The 26,670-nt window shown below is 40.8% G+C and overlaps 1 protein-coding gene across 2 annotated transcripts in view; it reads left to right on the forward strand.

Moving 5' to 3' along the window:
- The first annotated feature begins 13,098 nt into the window (after positions 1 to 13,098).
- Positions 13,099 to 26,670, forward strand: part of LOC143935374 (protein-glutamine gamma-glutamyltransferase E-like) — an 80,592-nt gene continuing 67,020 nt past the window's right edge. For both annotated transcript variants that reach the window (XM_077459195.1, XM_077459196.1), the window contains exons 1-2: positions 13,099 to 13,235; positions 25,772 to 25,897. The gene's annotated coding sequence lies outside the window, so the exon portion shown is untranslated. The remainder of the gene's footprint in view (positions 13,236 to 25,771; positions 25,898 to 26,670) is intronic.

Consider the following 26,670-nt stretch of genomic DNA (forward strand, 5'->3'; position numbering starts at 1 on the left):
GCAACCCTGCTTCCCTGTTCATAGCTGACTTGTTTTATTTCATAGTATTTACTTGTGCTGATTATCTAGAGTTTGCCTGTGTGAGCCCTATCAGACATAGAGAGTGTGCCATAAATCAGGGGAGATCTGGGCATGCTCAGTGACATTTTTCTAAAGAACAAACAAGGATTACAACAATACTAAGTAAGTAAGGAGATATCTACAAGCAGTGTTCATTAGGGTTTTTTATGCTGATTTTCATGGGACAAAGTTGTGGGGGAGGGTTTACAACCACTTTAAGTAAGGTTTATATGCTTATTAATATACAGTGGAAATAAAAAGTCTACACATCCCTGTTAAAATTTCAAGTTCCAGTAATGTAAAAAAGGAGACAAAGATAAATCATTTCAGAACTTTTTCCACCTTTATTTTGACCTATAAACTTTCTTGTGACCTATAAACGTAAATATTTTAGGTGGAGGGAAGTAAAAATAAAAAAATAAAATAATATGGTTGCATAGGTGTGCACACCCTTAAACTAATACTTTGTTGAAGTAACTTTTGATTTTATTACAGCACTCAGTCTTTTTTGGTATGAGTCTATCAGCATGGTACATATTGACTTGGCAATATTTGCCCACTCTTCTATGCAAAAACACTCTAAATCTGTCGGATTGAAAGGACATATCCTGTGCACAGCCCTCTTCAGATCACCCCACAGATTTTCAATCAGATTCAGGTCTGGGCTCTGGGTGGACCATTCCAAAACTTTAATCTTCTTCTGGTGAAGCCATTCCTTTGTTGATTTGGATGTATGCTTTGGGTCGTTGTCATGCTGAAAGATGACGTTCCATTTCAGTTCCTTTTTAGCAGAAGCTTGAAGGTTTTGTGTGGTATTTGGAATTGTTCATAATTCACTTTACCTTGACTAAGGCCCCTGTTCCAGCTGAAGAAAAACAGCCCCAAAGCATGATGCTGCAGCCACCATGCTTCATCGTGGGTATGGTGTTCTTTTGGTGATGTGGAGTGTTTTTGTGCCAAACATATCTTTTTGAATTATGGCCAAAAAGTTCAACTTTGGTTTCATCAGACCATAACACATTTTTCCACGTGCTTTTGGGAGACTTCAGATGTGTTTTTGCCAAATTTAGCTTGGATGTTTTTCTTCATAAGAAAGAGCTTCTGTCTTGCCACTCTACCCCATAGCCCAGACATATGAAGAATACAGGAGATTGTTGCCACACAGCCAGTACTTTCAGATATTCCTGCAACTCCTTCAATGTTGCTGTAGGCCTCTTGGCAGCCTCCCTGACCAGTTTTCTTCTTGTTTTTTCATAAATTTTGGAGGGATGTCCAGTTTTTGGTAATGTCACTGTTGTGTCATATTTTCTGCACTTGATGACGAAGGTCTTCACTGTGTTCCATGGCATATCTAATGTCTTGGAAATTCTTTTGTACCCTTCTCCTGACTGATATCTTTTAACAATGGGATCCCTCTGATACTTTGGCAGCACACTTGGCTTTTGCTGTAGGACGCGACTAAAACATGTCAGGAAAGACCTACTAGAACAGCTGAACTTTATTTGGGGTTAATCAGAAGCACTTTAAACGATGGCAGGTGTGTACTGACTCCTATTAAATGTGTTTGAACGTGATTGCTAAATTCTGAACATGGCTAGGTGCCCAGTTATAAGAGGGTGTGCACACTTATGCGACCACATTATTTTATTTTTTTTAATTTTACTCCTTCCCACCCCAAAATATTTCAGTTTGTTTTTCAACTGAGTTGTACAGTTTATAGGTCACATTAAAGGTGGAAAAAGTTCTAAAATTATTTTTCTTTGTCTCTTTTTATACACCACAGAAACCAGACATTTTAACAGGGGTGTGTAGACTTTTTATATCCACTATAAAAGCATGATCCAATTTGCTACAGTTGGCAAAAATAATTCTATTCTGATCCCCCGAGAGGCAATCAGATTATCCCTGGATCAACTTTACCTATAAATGTTAGTTCCCATATTATGTACATTTAGGAAAGAATATAGGCCTTTTTAAAATCAATCTACTGAGCTTGCCAGAACCACCTCTGGAGGGAGTCTATCGTACATTTTCATAGGTCTTACTGTGAAGAAACCTTCCATATTTGGTGATGAAATCTTTTTTCCCTCTAGACATAAAGAGTGCCCCTTAAAGTGAATAACTTTAAGGGGCACCAAGTTCACTATATGGACCCCTTATGTATTTGTACATGTTGATCATATTCCCCCTTAATCTCCTCTTTTCAAGAGAGAAATATTTCAGTTCCTCTAATCTTTACTCATAGCTGAGCTCCTCCATGCCTCTTATTGGTTTGGTTGCCCTTCTCTGTACTTTCTCCAGTTCCCTGATATCCTTTTTGAGAACTGGTGGCCAAAACTCAACTGCATATTCCAGATGAGGTCTTACTAATGATTTGTACAGGAGCAAAATGATATCTTTCTCTCTGGAGTCCATACCTCTCTTAATACAAGAAAGGACTTTGCTCACTTTGGAAACCGCAGCTTGGCATTGCATGCTATTATTGAGCTTATTATCTACCAAAATCCCCAAATCCTTCTTCACTATGGATTCCTCCAGTTGTACTCCCTCTAGTATGTATGATGCATGCATATTCTTAGCCCCATAAGTGCATAACTTTACATTCATCAACATTAAATCTCATTTGCCACTTTGCTGGGTGCAGTGAGGTAATCATGTAAATTGGAGACATCATGTAAGGACATTAATCCACTGCATAGCTTGGTGTCATCTGCAAAGATAGAAATAGTACTTTTAAACCCAGACCCTATATCATTTATAAAGGTATTAAAAAGGAAGGGTCCCAACGCTGAACTTTGGGGTACACTACTGATAACCTTAGACCAGGCATGTCCAAAGTCCGGCCCGCGGGCCAATCGCGGCCCGCGGCCCGGTTTTGAACGGCCCGCCTGGTAATCTAAACATATATATCTTTTGTGGCCCCCGACGATCTCCCAGCGCCGGGGCCACAAAAGATATATAGTCTGGCTGCATTGGAGATAGGAGGCTGTACGAGCGCTGTGCACACAGGAGTATTTCCTGTTTACACTGCAGCCTCTGTAATAGGACGTCCCATCTCCGCCATTGGACGACTGTTCTGTCCATCAAAGGAGGCGGGACTTTCTCTTAAAAAGGCCGCTGTGAAAACAGGAGATTCTCCTGTTCTTTGGCGCTCGTCCAGCCCCCTCCATGTCCCCTCCAAGGCTGCACTGATGGCAATGGTAAGTACATTCCTGGCTAATAGTGAGTGAAATCCTGGCAATGGTGGCTGCATTCCTGGCAATAGTAAGTGAAATCCTGGCAATGGTGGGTGCATTTCTGGCAATAGTATGTGAAATCCTGGCAATGGTGGCTGCATTCCTGGCAATAGTAAGTGAAATCCTGGCTAATGGTGGCTGCATTCCTGGCAATAGTATGTGAAATCCTGGCAATGGTGGCTGCATTCCTGGCAATAGTGAGTGAAATCCTGGCAATGGTGGCGGCTTTTCTGGCAATAGTATGTGAAATCCTGGCAATGGTGGCTGCATTCCTGGCAATAGTGAGTGAAATCCTGGCAATGGTGGGTGCATTCCTGGCAATAGTAAGTGAAATCCTGGCAATGGTGGCTGCATTCCTGGCAATAGTATGTGAAATCCTGGCAATGGTGGCTGCATTCCTGGCAATAGTGAGTGAAATCCTGGCAATGGTGGCTGCATTCCTGGCAATAGTATGTGAAATCCTGGCAATGGTGGCTGCATTCCTGGCAAAAGTATGTGAAATCCTGGCAATGGTGGCTGCATTTCTGGCAATAGTATGTGAAATCCTGGCAATGGTGGCTGCATTCCTGGCAATAGTGAGTGAAATCCTGGCAATGGTGGCTGCATTCCTAGCAATAGTATGTGAAATCCTGGCAATGGTGGCTGCATTTCTGGCAATAGTGAGTGAAATCCTGGCAATGGTGGCTGCATTCCTGGCAATAGTGAGTGAAATCCTGGCAATGGTGGCTGCATTCCTGGCTAATAGTGAGTGAAATCCTGGCAATGGTGGCTGCATTCCTGGCAATAGTGAGTGAAATCCTGGCTAATGGTGGCTGTATTTCTGGCAATAGTATGTGAAATCCTGGCAATGGTGGCTGCATTCCTGGCAATAGTATGTGAAATCCTGGCAATAGTGGCTGCATTTCTGGCAATAGTATGTGAAATCCTGGCAATGGTGGCTGCATTCCTGGCAATAGTGAGTGAAATCCTGGCAATGGTGGCTGCATTCCTGGCTAATAGTGAGTGAAATCCTGGCAATGGTGGCTGCATTCCTGGCAATAGTGAGTGAAATCCTGGCAATGGTGGCTGCATTCCTGGCTAATAGTGAGTGAAATCCTGGCAATGGTGGCTGCATTCCTGGCAATAGTATGTGAAATCCTGGCAATGGTGGCTGCATTACTGGCTAATAGTGAGTGAAATCCTGGCAATGGTGGCTGCAGTCCTGGCAATAGTGAGTGAAATCCTGGCTAATGGTGGCTGCATTCCTGGCAATAGTGAGTGAAATCCTGGCAATGGTGGCTGCATTCCTGGCAATAGTGAGTGAAATCCTGGCTAATGGTGGCTGCATTCCTGGCTAATGGTGGCTGCATTCCTGGTTAATAGTGAGTGAAATCCTGGCTAATGGTGGCTGCATTCCTGGCTAATGGTGGCTGAAATCCTGGCTAATGGTGGCTGCATTCCTGGCTAATGGTGGCTGCATTCCTGACTAATGGTGGGTGCATTCCTGGCTAATGGTGGGTGCATTCCTGGCTAATGGTGGGTGCATTCCTGGCAATGGTGGCTGCATTCCTGGCAATGGTGGGAGCGCAGATGGGCACTGACCCTTATTTTGCTTCAGAGTTTTTTATTTAAAATTTTAAGTTTTTTTTTCCTGAAACTTCCCTCTTATTCGCCAATAAATACGGTATATCCAAATAACACACCCGAGCTCATCTCTTCAACACACACAGCCACAAAGGCAAGAGAATTCTTGTTGGGCCGTGTATTAGTGTTCGAACTAACACACTTAGACCGATTTTTAATGGTTCAAAGAATGTCAGGCAAAATGGTCGGCCCTCGTGCATGTTCACTTCATCAAATCTGGCCCTCTTTGAAAAAAGTTTGGACACCCCTGCCTTAGACCATTCAGAGTAAGAATCATTAACCACTACTCTCTGAATTCAGTTTTTTTGCCAGTTTTCTATCCATTTACAATCTTTTCAAGCCTGTAGACTTTACCTTACACATTAGCCGTGTGTGGGGAACTGCGTCAAGCGCTTTTGCAAAATCCAAGTATACCACGTCCACAGCCAACACTTTGTCCAAGGTTTTACTTAATAAAAAAAAATAAAAAGAAATCAGGGGTTGCTTGTATGACCCAGCCAGTTCAGGTTAGGCTTATCAGACTCCATTAAGGACTCCTTATTACAATACCATGAACCAAAGTTGTTAAATAAAGCCATGCAAGTCACCACCTGTATAGACAGGTGTTTTTACGGGAAAGGTGTATTGAGAGATTTGTTCCTCTGCCCCTAGTACTTTGCCCACTTCTTCAGTATCAGAGCTTTCTGGGTCCTCTCTTCTTCAGGAGGAGGAGCCCATGCAAATTAGCATTATTCATTTATCCTCTGGAGAAAAGGCTAGAAGAAGATCTCGCCAGCTGCCCTAATAAGCCAGGAAACGCCTGGAGTAGTTGGGGCCTGCTCCTGTTGATAACTCTCCCTTGTCCACAAGTGGATTATATAGAAATGTTTTTGACACCTAATTATAATGTGAGCACATATAGTATTATTTTAATTTGTGAGGAAAATATACTACACAATATAATTTTCTGTTTTTTTTGAAGATTGTCATCAAGAAAAAAAGGAGAGACCATCATTTATATTTTGGAGTACACTTTATGGACTTCTTTGGGAGTATTCTTGGCAAGCACTGGTTTTGAATGTAAAGAGCATCAACATGTCTCCCTTTGCTCATCTCAATTATATGGGGGGTGAAGGGATCACTAGCTTATGCAAAAAAATTTGAGTTAAACTTACCAGTAACTTGTTTTCCAAGTGTCTTTCAGGACAGCATCTGAGAGATCAGGGCTCCTTCCACCATCCAAGGAAACACCTCTTCCACCAATATTTTCTATGGAGGTTTCTCCCCCATCACATGCCAGTCGTAGTAGAGTACCTCAGGCCCATACTGGAACACAAAAGAACATCATAGTTCATCACAGCAATATATACAGCATAAGGGTAGGTCATTGATGTCCTGAAAGACTCTTGGAAAACAAGTAACTGGTAAGTCTAAAGCCTCGTACACACGATTGGATTTTCCGACGGGAAATGTGTGATGACAGGCTGTTGGCAGAAGACCGTTTGTACGTTCCATCGGACAATAGTTGTTGGATTTTCTCGAAAAGCAGCGCACATTCTCTTCTTCTTTAATGGAATAATAATGAAGCTGCTCTGCTGGTGATACTGATGGAATCATTGCAAACCGATGATCAAAGGCTTTTTTTTCTAGTGATATCAAGATTAATAACATTATGCTTTTTTTTGGGCAAGTTACAACGATACCATTATCCCATAGTTTTTAAGATCAAAGATACAACTATGTTGGTGTCCCTTGTCAATTTTACATTGTATTTTTTTAAATGTAACTGCCTACTCCCAAACTGTAATTTGAAGTAAATCACATAGCTAAGTATTATTCTCCACATTTTTTTTATTGTGCATTAAAAAAAGAAAACAAATAAAATTAGACATGCTATCTGCCAATAGAACTTAACCAAAAAGTGCATTCTATGCATCCAAAAATATAGAAAATATAACAAATCTAATTATTATTCAACCAAAAAATAAAATAAAAGCCTAATGCATGTGTCCTGCTTCTTAATATAGGGGGTCAACAATGCCAAGAGTTGGTGAAAGCAGGGGTCTGTCATCCGGAAATAATTCCAAAAAACATCTGGATTACTCTCCTGGCGCTCCCGCAGCAAAGCCATATGACATAATTGGTCAGGATTAATAAAGCAACCAAGTTTTGGTCCATGAAATCCTCCTCCTCCTGTTCCTGGACTGGACAAAGCAATAACTCCAAGGCCAATAATAAATAACACGTTATCTCCTCCAATTCCGCAACATGTCTGGTTGACGAACGGCCATTGAGAAACAAACTGAAAAGCACGAAATGAGAAGCGCAAGATGAAAAGCGTGAATCAACACTCAAGTTTCTACTAACACGAAATTAGCAGAAGGAGCCCAAAGGGTGTCGCTAAAGAGCTGAAAAACCACGTAGTACGTCACTGTGTTCATGTTTGTTGGCCAACATTTCCTTGCTGTTTATATGCAAGACAAAATCCAGGTGCACGCCTTCGGACAAAAGTCTGAGGTTTTGTCTACAGAAAATCAGACCGGGTGTACGAACCTTAAAGTGGAAGTAAACTCCCCTATTGTTTTCAGCCAAGGAAGCTGCCATCTTTGCCTCTGTTTAATCTCTTTGTGCGGATGTAATGGCCACTAGGAAAACCATCTTGAGCATCAGGTTCTTTAGGGAAATTGATTCCAAAGGTTCAAATTTTTCTTTTGTTAATGCTTGAAGAATTACCGAAAGATCCCATTTTGGAAAGTTCTTTGTTTGGACTGGACTAGCCCAGGCCAAAGCCTTAAAAAATTTTGCAACCGCAGGCTGAGGCAATAGGTCTTTCCAAGAAAACTCCTAACGTCACCACCTGCACTTTAAGAGTACAGCCAGCCCTTTGTTTTCGCCAGCCTTCAAAAATTCCAGAACTGAGGTCAAATCTTTTAATGGTTGACCTTCCAAATAACACCATGAATTGGAAACCTTCCATGCCTTTGCATAAATAGCCCTAGTGACCTTTTTTCTACTGGAAATTAGGGTGGCTACCAATGGTTCTGAAAAACCCTTATTTTTCAGCAGCTGTTCCTCAAGCAGTCAGCATTAGCCTGGCTACATCCGGGAAGTTCACTAGGACCTGAGACAGTAGATCCTTCCTGACAGAAAGATGCCAAAACGGTTTGACCAATAAACAAAGAATCATAGAAAACCAGGCACTCTGGCCAAAAGGAAGTAAGGAGAATCACTGCAGCTTTCTCCTCCTGTACCTTTCTTAAAGTGGAAGTAAACTCCCCTATCGTTTTCAGCCAAGGAAGCTGCCATCTTTGCCTCTGTTTAATCTTCAACTGCTATGGTGCTGCACATGTGATTCGTTATGACACCAGCCATTGGATGGTTTGATAGTTTGGCTGAGAGCACAGCCAATGTGCAGTTAGCATTCCCGGCATGCCTTTTTTTTTTAACTGTTTAAATCGATGGGTTTACTTCCACTTTAACACCCTCAGAATCATCTGAAATGGTGGGAAGCATACTCTAGCCAAAACTCCCAGGGATGCACCAGTGAAGACAGAAGAATAGAGGGAGCTTCGTATTCTCCCTGGAAGCAAAAAAATCCACTTGGGGCTTCCCCCATTTTTCAGTAATCAGGGCAAATACCTCCAGGTTTGGGGCCCAGTCTGCTTCCTGTATTACCTAATTGGACAGGAAATCTGCTACCTCGTTCAACGTGCCTTTGAGGTGGACTGCTGCCAAGCACAGTAAATGTCTCTCTGCCCATTCCAGAATCTCCATGGCCAGTAGCTGCAGGGCTTTGCTTCTTGTCCCACCCTTCTTGTTCAGGTATGCCATGGTTGTGTCATTGGCCAACAAAATCTGGACATGGTAACCCTGGATATCTTGCGAGAAGGAATTCAGAGCCAATTCCAATGCCACTGCCCTCAGTAATGGCAGTGATCAGCGATTTTTATCTGGACTGGCAGAGAGATGAGACACTTTTGACACTCTTTGGGGACCATTGACATTTATACAGCAAACAAACCTAAGAATAGCCACTGATTACTGTATAAATGTCAGTGTCAGGGAAGGGTTTAACACTAGGAGCCGATCAAGGGGTTAAATGTGTCTTAGGGAGGTGTTTGTAACTGTGGGGGGAGTAGCCTGACAGGGAGTAGAGAGAGAGAGATCACTGTTCCTGAACACTAGGAACAGCAGATCTCTCTCTACTTTCCTGACAGTATGGGATCTGTCTGTTTACATTGACAGATCCCCATTCTGGCTCTCTGAGGAGCGATCCTGGGTTGTCGGCGAAAAAATAAATAAATAAATATATTTATGTATATATATATATATTACCCTCCTGGCCCATCCCACTTGCCATGATCTGTATGCATTACGTAGGGAACCACAGAGATCCCATCACTGAGTCTAAAATAAGGTATGTAATGAAAAAGGAAAAAGTTATATTAAAAATGTCATGAAGGAGGAAGAAAACAGACAAGGCACAATATAAGACAAAATTAGAAAAACATCATAGCTCAACTCACCAACCAGTCTGCTTACCAATCAAATTAACCTGTCCAACAGTATGTGTTAAAAACAGGGGTTTAATTAGCACACATTTGCAAATGTATGCATAAGCTGTAAGGCCTCTTCACAGCACCCTGTATCACTTGCAGTCCTAACCTTCTAAATGTATGAGGTCTACACAATGGAAGTATGTGCATTCTAAAAGATAGATAAGGGGCAGATGGGCCTGGAGGTAGCCCAATCCTCCTTAAAGGCACAGGGGCACATTGAACACCCAGCACATAGCACAATGGCAGAAAAGGTGCCCAGTGTGTCCCCTGACAAAATTTATACCAATAACAAAGAGATGGCCCCTGCCCCACCTATAACCGGCCTTCACAGCAAGGAGCACATGGAAGAGCAAACGCATGAAAGACAAAACCAGAAAAAATTCCCAGCTCAACTCACCAACCAGTCTGCTTACAAACCAAATTAACCTGTCCAACAGTATGCATTAAAACAGGGGTTTATATAGGACATATTTGCAACCGCATGCATAAGCTGCAAGGTCTCTTCACAGTACCCTGTATCACTTGCAGTCCTAATCGTCTAAATTTATGAGGTCTCCACTGGAAGCACATGCATTCTAATGGAAAGATAAGGGACAGGGGGCACATTGGACATCCAGCAGAAGTAACAAAAAGATGGCAAAATATAAGCAGATTTAATTATGTTTTCTTAGTAATATCGACCCCCCCTGTGTTATCTGTATATCAAGACACAATAATTAATATGCAATCCCATCATTTGTTGTCAGCTCTGATTTTACTGTACACATATTCTTTTATGTGTTTTTCCAGTGGCACAAAGCCTTTTTGTTCCACTGCTGGCTGATTGCAGCATTTTAAAAACAAACTCTTAATTGTATAGCAAATGATCAACAGCTCTGGAATGAAGAACAATTTACATAAAACACTTGTGGCTTTTCATTACAATATTTATAGGCTATGAATTTACAATGTATACTTTAGTTTTACAAGTGCTTTTGTCATAGCATAGCACTTTCGTGTGAGTTTCACAATTTTCTTGTTTTAGTGTCCGATATACAAACCTATTTGAGAAAATGTCTCCAATATTTTTGAAATGGGTAAATGAGAGGCAACAGTTATAAATTTATTTTTCATAAGGTATTACCTTTATCTTCACAAATCACTGTTATACAGAAGCACCCTAATATTTTTAACCTCGATCCTCCATTTCTCAAGTGGTGTGCCACACAGACTATATTGCTTGTTCCGTGTTTTGACATTTTAATGGATAGTTAGGTCAACTATGCTGTATGTATGTGAGAATGACTTTTTGAGTTGCTGATAATATGTGGTAGAGTTTTTTTAAAAGCTGATCAACTTTTGGAGGAGTAGGGCAAGTCAGTATGTACCATATACATAGTTGATTTGGGGTGAGGGGCACCATAAAGTCAGAAGGTAAAAAAACTTTATGAAATGCTCTTTTTTTTCATGGTATCAAGCAAGTATCTTGTCGTGGGACTACTATGATAGTATCTTGCAGGCAAGATACTAATAATGCTGCCTGCTGACTTGGTGAAAAATATTGCCACCAATAGAAATGTAATAAAAAGTTTTAAATGAGACCCTTCCAGTCTAGTATCATACCTCGAATGTTTACGCATGTGAGGAAGTGGCACATGGGAGATGTTAAATTTGCACTATTTGGCTTTGTGTGCCTTTAACAAATGGCATTAACTCACTTCTTAAGTGCCCCTTTATGATGTTTTGTCTTTTTTCCAGCTCTAGAAATCAATTTTCAGTCATTGTATAAATCCCCATCATATGCTTCTCTTAAAATTTTTAATAATCACATTTTTATTAGTAAATACCGTTACTGTTTGCCTTGGGAAGGGGATTGTGTCGGCCAATGCCATGAAACTGCAAAAAATTCCTTGTGATGGTGGTTCATTCAATATGTGGATTTGTATACAACACCATCCATTGGCAACAACTGAAGCACTGACATTTTATGGTTGTACATCTGTTTGAAATGCTCTGGAGTGCACCATGCTCTCTCTACTTCAATCTGAATCCTTCACTAGAAAGACCCATACTCGTTTTACGTCAACTTCCTTCTGTGGAGTGCACCAACACTTCACACATAAAATAGATATTTTTGGTATTCCTCAAAAACTATTCACAAGATTTCAGAAAAAAAATAATTTCAAATGCTGGCATGATATAATTAATTGTCTCACAATGACCAAGCTTGCAATGAGAAGGGTACATTCTAAAGTTCTCCTTGGTTTAATAACCTTACAGTAGAAAATAACTAGAGACGAGGAAGGGTAGGTAAAAGTATGATCACATTGTTTCATACATATTGCCTAATATTGCTCTTTAATTTAAAACACATGGCAGAATTGTTCCCATAATTTCTTCGGAAATGTGTAGTATGGGAAATGTTATCAGCAATGTAGGCAAAGAATTAAAGAAAACAAAAAAAAACAACCTAACTGACTAATGTTAAAAAATACCACTTAATACAGTGATCTACTCCTAAAAAGTATTTTATATACATCTAGTATAAATATTTGAATATGTACAGCTTTGTTCTGTGCACATATTCACAGGAAGAGCAGAGAGATAACCTCATGAGTCTACCCCTTTATTGTCTAATCCAGGTCTAGGGAAGACTGGTGACCGAGCCATATAGCTTAACTGCAGTAAAGAACAGTGGGGTCCAGCCTAGTGATAACATCGAACAGTGTTAAAGCGATACTGTCACCTTCCCCATTTAGAAGAAAGTAACAGAGTCTTTACAAATGCCCCTAGCCCCCTTGGACCCCTGATACTTACCTTGCCATTGCTCCCTTGCCACTGCTCCTGCATCTCTTACAGCCTGCAGTAAAATCCCTAGTGACAGCTGGTGTTTGTCACATCTACCTCAACACAGGTGATCAGTCACTATAACTGGCTACTGTGTTCTTCACCTATAACAGCCCCCTTTCCCATAAGGCAAGCAGGCCTACCAGTACTCGGTTGCCCCCAGGACTTATACACAATGCTATAGTGCCTGGCTACCACAACCGGGCAGGCACAAACTAAGCAAAGCAAGCTGGTACTTGCAGTAAGCAGGCAGGTAGCATGGTTCAATGACAGTCCAGGTAAAAGGCAGGCTGAGTTCAGGGAATAGTCCAAAATATGGTCCAAGATCATACACAGGGAAATCCAATCTAGCAGAGCAGGGCAGACAGACAGGGGGGCTTGATCAGGAATAACACACCTATCACTCTCTATCACAAGCATCCAAGTGAGGGTTTGGCTCGCTTATAACAGGTTTAAGTTTCCACCCAGAGACTGACCACATCAATCAGCTTGCAGATGGACAAAGACAGGGAGAATGCCATAGCCAAAACCCGGATGCTGGAAGGGGGAGGAGAAGGAGTGCTAGTTGGGTGCTAAGAGTAACTGTGCCATCACTACCCCGATCATGTAACAATGCTTGGGTCTAGCAATTGGATGCTAGACCCTAGCTTTGTCAAAGGGATAGAGTTGCTGAACAGAATTACAACTATATGGCATGTAATATCCTACAAATATTTTTTTTTCAGCTTAGTATGTAGCCCTTTCCCTAGAGTTTATCCATAATGTAATATTGTACTTGTGTGGCACGTTGAAACAGGAATGTGACTCACACTTGTATTTTTAGTTGCTCTGGTGCGGTTTCAAAAGGCGTTCCCCCACAACACAATAGCTGCATTCATCACAAGAAGGAAGAAGGGGCACAGAAGAACTTCCATGATTCATTGGGAATGGATACGCTGCTTGAAGATAGGAGGTGAGTGCTAGATTTAACACACAACACAATCAATAAAATGTGCAATGAACTTTAAGGTAGTCAGGAAACAAGCAAAGCATATCTGCATGACACGATTTTATAATCTTCAACCCTGCTCATCAATATATAAAAACTAGCTCTGCAAAATTCCTTACCAGGAAAGATGTGAAATAATCATATAGTAGAATATGTTAAATTTAATAAGGTTCAACTTTTTGAGAGCTGTGAAATGTGATTGTTGAATTAATCATGGTACAATTACGAATTGTCCTTCGTATGAACTTTATGACACGTGCTGATCTCGTTTAACATACATGCGTCAGGTTTTATGTAATTGACATTTGCATCACAAGTGGTTGCATACATCAACCTTATCATCAACCTTATCATTTTTTTAAATACTTTATTTTGATGCCAAAATAAACAATTTACACAGAATAAGAGGAAGCATCTTCAATTCACAACAATGGTTCACATACAAAGAAGTTGCATAGTAATAGTTGTATAAAATGTCACCTCAGAGAAGTAGGAGGGAGCACAAATGTGAGTGTGCTGCTTTAAGGAACAACTGCCCGAGGTGGGACCGCCCATCATAGGTCTGTAAAGGGGAAGTATGAGGTTCCACTTGTGGATTGAATGCATGTCAACGGAGGGGAGGCTTAATGCCCTCCGCCAAAAAATTTACTTAGAGATATGTGAAACTAGAAAACTGGGAAAGGGGAAAAAGAAGAAAGAGAGGGAAAATAGGGTGTGGGAGTGGGAGGAGGGGAGCGGGGCTACCCCCTTAGTCTAGTACAGTGTAGCACTCAAGGAGCTCTTTATAATTATCAGAGAAAGTGAATTGGGACCAGGAGAACCATGTTTTTTTGAAGCAGGCCTCCTGTCTCCTCAAAGAAGAGGTAGGGCGCTCCACCTGCATAATATTGATTTGAGCCATTGACCTACAGTGGGGGTGTGGTTGTTTTCCAGTGTGCCAAGATACAGGCCTTGGCTGCACTGACCAAGTGCCACATCAGAGAGTGATTATATTTCTGTTTACAAAGGGTGCTAAGATGCAGTAGACAGGCAGCTGGGTCCTGGTCCAAAGTTAGGGTTGTATGGTTCTGGGTTAGGGCGTAGAGATCGTCCCAGAAGGGGCAGATCCATAGACATGACCAAAAAACTTTGAGTAAGGTGCTTCACGAGATTCCGCACCTCCAGCCAGTAGAATCTACACTCGGGAATATGCGATACAGTTTCACCAGATCCTTATACTATCGGGTTAGGTGCTTATAACCAGATTCTTGTCGTCTCAAAGAGATAGGACTTGCAAGATAAACTCCTTCTGGTCTTGAATAAACTAAAACACTAGATCGGTCTCCTAGTCTGAGATGAAGGTAGGAGTGTATCCATCCGGAGCAGAGCATAACACAAGGGGAGGGGAACACTGTGTCGTAAGGATGAGTTGTGTGCATGTAAAACTACGTTTGAAGAGTGTGCAGAGGTGACCTTCTGCGAATGGAGGGATGAGACCTAGTGTATGACTTGAAATGCCTGCCATGAAGGTAAAGAGAGATCCACAATCAACTGTATGGCTTGAACAAGTTTCCATGTGGCATCCTCATAAAAATCTTTCATTCGAAAGTGGTTTCCCATGAAAGTTGGGTGAAACTTGAAGTCACTAAGCCTGGATGGGAATTCTGGGTTCTCTATGATGGGAAATATAGGCGAGGTGACATCCACGTTAATCAAATCATGGTTGGTTTTAAAGATGACCTTCAAGGTGGCTCCAATGATCAGTTGATCTCTGAAGGCAGTGGGACAAAAATCTGACTACCATGAGAATGCTTGCAGGGAACAAGAGACGGAGCTCTTAAAGTTTTCGCGCTTGCATCAGTCTAGAACTCTGACCAAATAGAAAAATTAAAAGTAACGCACTGGGTAGGAAAAACCAATTACTCTGAATTGTTTGGGCATACTGAGGTTATCTGCCTTGATTGGGGCTGGTCAGTCTGCCCATAGAAACTGCAATTCCCTTTAACCTAGTATAGAAAGTTTGGTGGAATGACAATTGGAAGGGTTCGGAAGCGATATAATATGTGTGGGAGCACGTTTGTTTTTAAAATACAATTTTTTCCGAACCAGGTGTGCAACGCCATTTGCCACTTTCACATGTCCTTACGAATAGGGAGAGCAGGGAAGGAACGTTTTCTCTGAACATAGTGGCCAGGGTTTGAGAGAGAAAAATCCCCAAGTATTTAAATTTCCCCATACTCCGTTTTAAATGCAAAGTTTGATTGCAGGTTGCTTAATCAGTGTGTGTGTGTGTCTGTGGGGGGGGGGGGGGGGGCTGGTGGCTGACCATACCATTCATAGCCTCGGATTTTGAAAAGTTAATTTCATAGTTAAAGAACTGAATGCATATACCCAACTCTCTAATAGGATTTGAAATCAACCAACCTTATTATTTTCAGTGTGAAAGGTTTATGGAGAAAGGCAAGCCAAATCATATTATAGATTGTTCAATAAACTTTAATTTGGCTTGGAAATAGTTATTTGATCAAAATGGTAATGGTAGTGGTTTAAAAGAAGTGTCCCTAGTGCACTATGGCCAAATGTGGAGCTAACGGTTCTGCAGTCTCATAGTGACAGACTTGCAGGGATATTAAATTATAGAGTGCTAACTAGGCAACATGGATGCAAAAGATTAGGTGACATGCCTGACGATGCCTAGACTACAAAAATTAATCTTATCAAAATAGAGGCACACATGTGACTCTAACAGCACTGTGGTTTAATTGTGACAGGCCTTCAGTGAATGAAAGGCAGAGCGGGGCAGGGGCTAATAGATGCAATGGTATAACATTGGCACAAACATAACCTTAACCAAATATGAAGCTAACAGTGTTGCAGTTTGGTAGTGATAGGCCTGCAGAGAATAAAATTGTGGAGTCATATGGTCCTCCAAGCACATATAGCTAAGTTGACAATATGAAAGAAAAAAAAAATGAAGGAGACATTCTTGACAAAACTTGGACTAGAATTTAGATTTAGAATATAAATTTAGAATAACAAGAGAAAATGGGACCTGGACTTTTTAGGCACAGTCAACGAATATTTAATACAAAAAATATTTTTATTTTAATATAAACATAAAAAATACATAATCTCTAAAAACCCACAGTAGTAATTCAATAGATAGTATACAATACCGCTACTGTAAAGAGCCAATAATAACTATTTATTTAGTTTTTTTATTATATTAAGGATTTCTTGCAGATCTGGCTAATCACCCCTTTTATTATATATTTCATTCTAGGCAAACCCTATTTTGGTTATTATTCTTTCCTCTGTTGCATAGGATTATAGGTCCGCAACCACTTAATTTTGCGGTCTGCTGTATCTCCGTTTTTGCTATACCGTTTTTGGTTTTATAATCGTATGCGTTCAATCACTCACCATTACCCAGTAAGTATTTATTTTTGGTTATGAATACCATTCAAATTAGACATTTTGTGGGATCTTGGTCCCATATTGATACTTACCTGATGTGAGCACCCAGGCACATTGCACGATTGATCTAGGTAGAATGCTTTGACCTTTACCGTCATTGAGATCTATCTATTGTTGTATTATGTTATACACGCCCCCACAGTAACTTCGTTTGACGCTTTTTTGCCCGCAACAGATTTATGGCCGCCTTCGTCATAGATATTCTAGCTCATTATATGTATTTGTTATTGATTTGTTTTGTAGTTTTATGTATTATATTTATATATGTTCTCTTCTTCCATTTGGTTGTTATTCGCTGTAAATGCTCCCGAAGAAGCACAATTGAGCGCACAACATGTAGAGTAGAACAAATTGTATTTATTCGAACATCAATACACCGCCTACCTGTCTTTGAACCACACTCTTGGACTTATTTACACTATGGAATGACCGTGATTCATTTCTTTGTCTCCCTGTAGTTATTATTGGCTCTTTACAGTAGCGGTATTATATACTATATATTGAATTACTAATGTGGGTTTTTAGAGATTATGTATTTTTATTTTAAAATAAAAATACTTTTTGTATTAAATATTCATTGACTGTGCCTAAGAAGTCCAAGTCTGAATTAAAGTTTTGGGTGGACTGTTTTCCATTTCAGAGATTTCAATCGGTGAGGTATATAAACTACATTAATCATAACAAATCACAGCAACAACAAAAACAACAAAAACAAAAAGAGATTTGAGATAGATGGATCAAAGCATAAGAACAATATCGCAACCAGCCAGCTCACAACAACAACAACTGAAATTTAGGTTGGGCCAGCAGCTTTTTTTGAGACACACAAAAATATTTATTGAACCCATGAAACTCATACACCAGTATATTCTGTATCACCTTACAAAGAACATTGCACCATTCAATTCCCAACTTAGAAGAAACTTACAATCTTATATTCCTACCATATATACAAGGACACTCACCAGTACAGACAATCACACTTCAGCTGCATTCGGCCATTTTGTTCCCCCAGTCAATTTAGGAATGTAAGTATTAAAACACAATGCACCTGTGCTCGTAATATCCTAAAATACTCAAGCAAAAGCAGCTAGCAAGGTTTTCCTGGTATAAAACAACAACAATAAAATATAAATGCAGCGCTTTTGCATTGCAACAAATGAAGTCCATATCTGTAGGATATTAAAAAGTTCAAGGATAAGGCCCCTAATGACATCTGTGTATGATGAAACTCATTGGATGGAACTTGATCATGTGACATCACCACGTATGGTAGTTGGCCATTTTGTTGGTTGGTTGGTTTTACCCAACATGGTTTGAGTACTTTGGGAGTTTTTAACACGTTATCCTTATTACTGCTCAATGAAGTGTCTTCTTACCTTTTCCTATATCCTGCATGATCTGAGACCCTGTCTTTGATGGAGTGTGCCATTGCCTGAGGAATACAGACACCAGGAGGTCTTGTGGATATTGAAATTTGGAGTTAATTGTAACCAAGCATTTTTGACTGATTTTGGCAAAGTTGTCCACCATATAGGGTAAGGGTCAGTTTGTACTTCTGCTATTGGTGGTGGACATCTCATAGCACCTTTCTGTGTGGAACCGCACTTACTGGATCCTTATCCTTGAACTCTTTCATCTCCAACAGATATGGACTTCAAAAGCGCTGTATTTATATATTATCAGGAATTTAAGTGACACTAAAGGATATCCTTACTCTCTAAAAATAACCCAACCACATCCATTACTTATAGAGGAGACAGGAGCTGTCCCCTATTAAATGATTAAAAGCCGGCAGCTACAAAAATTGTAGGCGGTTGGAGCAGAAGTGGGAACGGGTACCTGTCAAAATCAAGTACACGCTCCCTCCCTCCTCCCCAAAAGCTCAATTTCAGAAAAAGGAGCTGAGGAGGAGGACTTAAAGCGGAAGGTCCTGTTTTAGGTGGCGCTCTGCTTTAATGGCTCTGTATTTTTCATGGAATTATTTCTTACTGTTTTTTTTCTATCTCCTTGTAATGTCTTCTGTGAGCACCCAAACTTTTGCTTTTCCTCCTCTCACTTCTGTTTATTTGTAACAAACAGTGCATGTGTAAGGGGCCTGGACTGGAAAGTGCTTCCCACCACACTGTCCCAGGTCCCCACTGCTTCTTCCTTGGACAGAGCAACCACAAACCTGTCGTATAGAAGCAATTTAACCATCTTATGTAACATTTCTCCCATCTAGAGACCCAAATACTATCACATTACCAGCCAGAGGCCTGTTACCCTGATTAAAGGAATGTCCACTCCATTGCATTTTAACAGTTTACTGCATTCATTAAGCACTTCTTGTACACATTAGCATTACAGATTAATATCACATCCAACTAAAGTTGGATACACACTATACAATCGTCTTTAGATTTTTATCCTTTAGATTTACCAAAACCATATAATATAGGGTCAAACCTAAACACTTTTAATTTGTATGCAATCAGGCAGGCCCTTGCACTACATAGTTGAAGGTAAATCTAAAGGAAATTCTAAAGTTGTATATGTCGTATCCAGCTTTACTGACAGGCTTACAGTAAAGAACACCAGTTTCACAAAATTACATTCTGATAGCAGTCCTTAGACAGTGCAGAACACTAGTTATCTGATTTCAGCCATCTTCACACTTTTTCCTAATAAGTCCCACAATACTGTGTCAGCTCACCATAGTGATTCTCAGTCCTAGGCCCCGAGGCCTGCAGACATGCACTTAAAGGTTAAAGGTGGCAAGGTCTCTCAATCTGCACCCTACATTGTGCCAAATTGTCCCACTTAGCAATCCTTCCTAGCTGAGCATTCTCACTCTCTCCTCCAGGATGCTGCTTTACATGATGCTGCACAGGAGTAACCTGCTCACATAGCCCACTCCACTCAACCCCCATTCACAGCTGGCATTTATAGGGGCACCATCTCCACCCACTACATCACTAAAGGAGGGGCAAAACTTAAATGGGCACTGACACCTGCCAACAGTCCCTCCCCCTGTCTCTGGCCCAGTGGTTTCCCATAATAGGGAAGATGGCTTATATAACCCATAATAAACAGCAGTTTATTATAAATTATATAAAAAAGTTCATATCATTTTTTTTTAAATAAAACAATAAACAAAACTCTAGGCATGGAACATCATGCACCTGGCACATGCATGAACAGTTACTAACCAGTTACTAACCAGGACATAATTGTGTAAACAGCATATGCAAGTAGTCAGTCATGGCAAATCAGCAAACCACCATCCATACACAGTATGCATAAATGCAGTCTATACATAGTATCAACAAACTTGGAGAAGCAACAGAGAACCAGCAGCAACAGACTGTCAGGAACAAAACTACATACAGTAGTTAGGGTCCAGGAACTCTCACCACTCTCCCATTCCCAGAAGTAGTGGGATAGTAGTAGTGCATGCTATTGGGCCTGAACACCACCACTTTGTCTAGGTGTATGTGACACTCATAGTTCCATTCAAGATACACATGATAAAACTCACAATGGATGCGCAGCCCTCCAATGACCGAAGCCGATTGCATGCTGTGGTCTGGAAGATGCTTCCAGGCCACAGTCACAATCACACTGAACAAGGTCTCAGGACTCTATAAGAAGTTCAGTTTGTACAATTCCCAAACATGTTTTAGTAAGTATCTGTACCAACAAGACAGCTCAGTTACTAATTTTCCTTGTCCCCGACCTTAAGGTAAATATGGGACGGGCCATTAAGCAGCTTCCTGTACACCAGCAGATGCTCCTTTTTCTTCATTGTCCTCACTGGGACACCATTCCTCCCAGGGATTGGGGACCTTTTGGTACCAACCCTTGCAGTCCCAGGGAACCCACCAATGGACATTGCAACTTTTGTAGCCACCCCTACTGCTGCTGCCTTTCTTAGCAAACCCCATAATGCCCCCGGGCAGTTTTGACACACTTGTTTCCGTTTTTTGTTTCTCACTCATTAAATTGATTCTAAAAGGTGTGTTTTTCATATTAACCTGCACTGTGCAATGGTTTTGACAGAGCAGCCCCGATTCTGCTCTTTGTGGGTCCCCCCTGGCGGCACTTCTGGCTCCTCCTCCTTGACCAGTGCCCCCAATAGCAAGCTGCTTGCTATAGGGGTACTAGTGTGTGCTCGTTACAAGCCCTGCTCTATGCATCCATAAGACACACAATGTTTTTGCTTAGCCCTGCTCTCACCTCACTGGCTCACTAGCTGTGATTGAGAACAGTGGAAGCCAATAGCATTCTCAGTCAATGAAGGGCCCAGCACAGCCAAGGCTCCCGTGCACACTTCTGTATTAAGAGGGGAGTATTAGAAGGGGCTGTGAGGGAAGCAGCACACAGAAGATTTTTTTACCTTCATCCATGGAATGCATGAAGATAAAAAACCTTCAGCCTTTACAACCACTTTAAGCCACAGACCTGCAGTCGAGGGTCAGGGGTGGCATGGACTCTCCATCTGCAGCCTTTCCCAGCTTGGCACGCTTTGTTATTCTGAAGCAAACAACAAATATGCACATTGACTTTTTCTGTTATTTTGTCCTAACTATTCACCCCCTAAAGTCAATACTTTGTAGAGTCACCTTTTGTGGCTATCACAGCTCCAAGTCGATTTGGATAAGGCTCTATGAGCTTGCTGCATCTTACCACTGGGATTTTTGCCCATTCTTCCTTGCAAAACTGCTCCAGCTCCTTCAAGTTGGATGGTTTCCGCTTGTGAACAGCAATCTTTAAGTCTGACCACAGATTATCTATTGGATTGAGGTCTGGGCTTTTACTAGGCCATTCCAACACATCTACCTGTTTCCCCTTAAACCACTCAAGTGTTGCTTTAGCAGTGTATTTGGGGTCATTGTCCTGCTGGAAGGTGAACCTCCATTCTAGCCTCAAATCACACACAGAGTGGTATAGGTTTTGCTCAAGAATATACCTGTATTTAGCACCATCCATCTTTCCTTCAACTCTGACCAGTTTCCCAGTGCCAACTGCTGAAAAACATCCCCACAGCATGGTACTGCCACCACCAGGTTTCACTGCAGGGATCGTGTTCTTTGGGTGATGTGATGTGTTGGGCTTGAGCCAGACATATCGTTTTCTTTTATGGCCAAAAAGTTCAATTTTTGTCTCATCAGACCAGAGCCCCTTCCTCCATACATTTTGGGAGTCTCCCACATGGCTTTTCACAAACTCAGAATGTGCCATTTTGGTTTTCACTCATTAAATTGATTCTAAAAGGTGTGTTTTTCATATTAACCTGCACTGTGCAATGGTTTTGACAGAGCAGCCCCGATTCTGCTCTTTGTGGGTCCCCCCTGGCGGCACTTCTGGCTCCTCCTCCTTGACCAGTGCCCCCAATAGCAAGCTGCTTGCTATAGGGGTACTAGTGTGTGCTCGTTACAAGCCCTGCTCTATGCATCCATAAGACACACAATGTTTTTGCTTAGCCCTGCTCTCACCTCACTGGCTCACTAGCTGTGATTGAGAACAGTGGAAGCCAATAGCATTCTCAGTCAATGAAGGGCCCAGCACAGCCAAGGCTCCCGTGCACACTTCTGTATTAAGAGGGGAGTATTAGAAGGGGCTGTGAGGGAAGCAGCACACAGAAGATTTTTTTACCTTCATCCATGGAATGCATGAAGATAAAAAACCTTCAGCCTTTACAACCACTTTAAGCCACAGACCTGCAGTCGAGGGTCAGGGGTGGCATGGACTCTCCATCTGCAGCCTTTCCCAGCTTGGCACGCTTTGTTATTCTGAAGCAAACAACAAATATGCACATTGACTTTTTCTGTTATTTTGTCCTAACTATTCACCCCCTAAAGTCAATACTTTGTAGAGTCACCTTTTGTGGCTATCACAGCTCCAAGTCGATTTGGATAAGGCTCTATGAGCTTGCTGCATCTTACCACTGGGATTTTTGCCCATTCTTCCTTGCAAAACTGCTCCAGCTCCTTCAAGTTGGATGGTTTCCGCTTGTGAACAGCAATCTTTAAGTCTGACCACAGATTATCTATTGGATTGAGGTCTGGGCTTTTACTAGGCCATTCCAACACATCTACCTGTTTCCCCTTAAACCACTCAAGTGTTGCTTTAGCAGTGTATTTGGGGTCATTGTCCTGCTGGAAGGTGAACCTCCATTCTAGCCTCAAATCACACACAGAGTGGTATAGGTTTTGCTCAAGAATATACCTGTATTTAGCATCATCCATCTTTCCTTCAACTCTGACCAGTTTCCCAGTGCCAACTGCTGAAAAACATCCCCACAGCATGGTACTGCCACCACCAGGTTTCACTGCAGGGATCGTGTTCTTTGGGTGATGTGATGTGTTGGGCTTGAGCCAGACATATAGTTTTCTTTTATGGCCAAAAAGTTCAATTTTTGTCTCATCAGACCAGAGCCCCTTCCTCCATACATTTTGGGAGTCTCCCACATGGCTTTTCACAAACTCAGAATGTGCCATTTTGTTTTTTGCTGAAAATAATGGCTTTCTTCTGGCCACTCTGCCATAAAGCCCAACTCTGTGGAGCGTATGGCTTATTGTCCTATGTACAGATACTCCAGTCTCTGCTGTGGAACTCTGCAGCTCCTCCAGGGTTACCTTAGGTCTCTGTGCTGCCTCTCTTATTAATACCCTCCTTGCCCCATCCGTGAGTTTTGGTGCGCGGCCGTCTCTTGGCAGGTTTGCTGTTGTGCCATGTTCTTTCCATTTGGTTATGATAGATTTGATGGTGCTCCTAGGGATCATCAAAGATTGGATTTTTTTTATAACCTAAAACTGACTTGTCCTTCTCAACATCATTGTCCCTTACTTGTTTGGAGAGTCCCTTGGTCTTCATAGCAGTGTTTGGTTAGTGGTGCCTCTTGCTTAGGTGTTACAGCCTCTGGGGCCTTTCAAAAAGGTGTGTATATGTAATGAAAGATCATGTGACACTCAGATTGCACACAGGTGGACATAATGTCACTAATTATGTGACTTCTGAAGGTAATTGGTTGCACCAGAGCTGTTTATGGGCTTAATAACAAAGGGGATGAATACATACGCACATGCCAATTATCAGTTTTTTATTTCTGAAACATAGTTTTATGTATATATTTTTCTAATTTTACTTGACAAACTTAGACTATTGTGTTTTGATCCATCACATATAATTCAGATTACATGATGCAGTCTGTCACAAATTTTAGCATAGCAGGTTTGGTTTTTCCGATTTATTTTTCCCTTTCCTGCAATAGGTTAACAACCTAACAACTCTGGTGGTCACACAGTCGTAGGTGCACTTTAAATAATAGACAAACAAATTAAAGCCCAACTGCAGCCAATGCTTTCTAAGTAGTAAGAGATTTTTTTTGTTTTTGTACAGATGACCATTGTCACAGAGAAAGAAAGTGAGGGGAAATTCAAAATTTTAGAGTTGTTCCTAGAACAGGGGGTAGGGGGAAATCTTACAATGGGACTCCTGTTTTGTCTTTCTAAAAGGGGAGTTTAGGAAATGTCCTATAGCTTCCTTTTAGGTCTTTGGAACAGACAGTCAAGGGCAATTTCCCCAATGGTACATTGCTATAAAAAATAATCTGGCAGTATTAACCCTTCTCTACTATATCAAAATGAAAAGGAAATTGGCTATAATATACATTTTTAAATATACTAAATATAGAAATATAGAAAAATTATGAATGATGAAAAAGTTATGGAAATTTTAACCTTTTTTTTTTAAGGCAGTGGAAATTAAAGATTAATTCCTCAATTAATCGAATAATTTTTTTGATCGATCAAAATAATTTTGATCTGTACTCGCCTCTCGGCCAGCTTCCGGCTCTTCAGGGAGTTCCGTCAGAGATCCCGTGACATCACAGACATCGACGTCACTGGACTCCTCCCCCTTCCCCAAGTGCCTCCATCTGCTAACGAAGGGAAGGGGGGAGGAGTCCAGTGATGTTGAAGTTCTGATTGAATGTGACGCGTACGAGGGAGGAGCTATGCGTGACGTCACCCGCTGCTGCCCTACGGAACTAACACGATTGTTGGCTTTACATGCTGTGTTTTTATCATCTTTATGTGAGTAGTTTGAGTTTGAACACAAAAATGAAATCTTATACTTAAGCGGTGAGCACTTAGATCTTTTATTTCTACCCATGACCTGGCATCCTTGCTGAGATCTAAAGAGACGTGAGAGAAGTTTATGGTCTGTGTTAACCCTTTTGATACCCGTTTGCATGACCACCTGTTTGTACAGGGGTCCATGCCATAAGGTGAGAGTGATTAGTTAGACCGGAGTTGGAGGGATCGTCACGCTACTGTGAAAATAAAATTACTTACGTCAGTACTACAGTTTGAATTTGTGTGAACTGTGATGTTAAGTCATGGATTGTGGAAACTAACTAGTGTCGGGTGATTGTATAGTGTATACCACATTTACCACTGACCAATGCAGAGTTGCAATGCAAGGAGATCAGATAAAAGTAGTTGGATCTGTATGTGCATAATAATTCATCTAAATTAGTTGATTATTCAATCAAAAAAAAAATCGATTAATCAAACATGAAAATTTTAATCAGTAACAGCCCTATTTTTTTTGTATAGATATACAGTACATTTGTCCACAGACTGCATCATATATATGTAATTTTACATTTTACCAATATTTTCACTGTAAAGGAGTGATGGCAGGAGGAGTGTGTAAATGTCTCCATTACCTTTTTGATTAATGTTCTTCAGTTTACAATCAAAATATACAATATTTTTTTTATTATTAAATCTTTGCTTATGTACATATTAGGTATGCTATTTTTCTCCATAATGTCATTATTACGGAATGAAATCTTAGGTTTACAAAGCAGATCTTACAAAAGCCACATGTTACATTCCAAAAACCACGTAGGGAGGCAAATGAACTCAGAGAGTAATCAAGATGTTCTAGATCCCATCACATACTAGAGTTTCTGGTTAAACAGGGCGTGTTTTGGCTCACTAAAAGATGTTCATCTCTGACTAACGTTTATTATAAATTTGTTACTGATTAAGATGAGGACACCCAAGAAGACAAAGGTTTGAGTCAGCCAGGGCTTCACACTTGGATCTTTCACCAGTTCCTAAAACACGTCTACAGGGTTATGCTGGATAAATAAGAGTTTGAAGCAGAACTATAAGGTAAGAACAAAAATGTATTTGCGTTGTAGTTTGACTATTTGACATATTCATTAACTTATGTGCGTTTTTCAAAATTTTTCAAGTGTATATTGCTTTAATTGTGGGATTGATAGGATTAAATATATAGGTATGTTATGTGTGCAGTTGCATTTATGCAAATATTTTATTAGGAGCATACCAATGCAGGTTGTAAACCAGGGCCCAAAAGGTTATCATATATACAATATCTAAAAAAAAAATGCATACCTTACAATTTAATTCATTTTTAGCGTAAAAAAGCTTATTTTAAACTACTAAATACCTCCAGGTAATGCTTCAATTATACTTAAACTAAACCGGCTGGGACTACTCCAGGTTATGGATTTGGTAGCTATGGTTCATGCATTGCTAGTGCTGTGCTATCCACCAGGGTTGGGACAAGGGGGGGCAGAATGGGCAGCTGGCACAGTTTCTTCATGTAGAGCATGGGTGTACTCATATGCACTTGCCACAGGATTTGCATTATAATGAACCACCATCAAATGTCTACATGAATGAATCACCATCGATACACAAATAAATGAGCCATAGCAACATGTTTCATTCTTATACACTGCATATCACGGCTGAATTTTGGGGTGAATGGGGCACGTAGGAAAGAATTGTTTTCTAAATATCCTTCACATTTTTTTTTCTTATTTATTTAACTTTTTCGTTTTACACTGTCACTTTAAATGTTTTTATTTTTGTATCACTTTTATTTCTATTACAAGGAACGTAAACATTACTTGTAA

The sequence above is a fragment of the Lithobates pipiens genome, unplaced genomic scaffold (assembly GCF_037356315.1).
Source record: "Lithobates pipiens isolate NorthernLeopardFrog02 unplaced genomic scaffold, aLitPip1_a1.2 Scaffold_28, whole genome shotgun sequence".
Classification (NCBI taxonomy): Eukaryota; Metazoa; Chordata; class Amphibia; order Anura; family Ranidae; genus Lithobates; species Lithobates pipiens.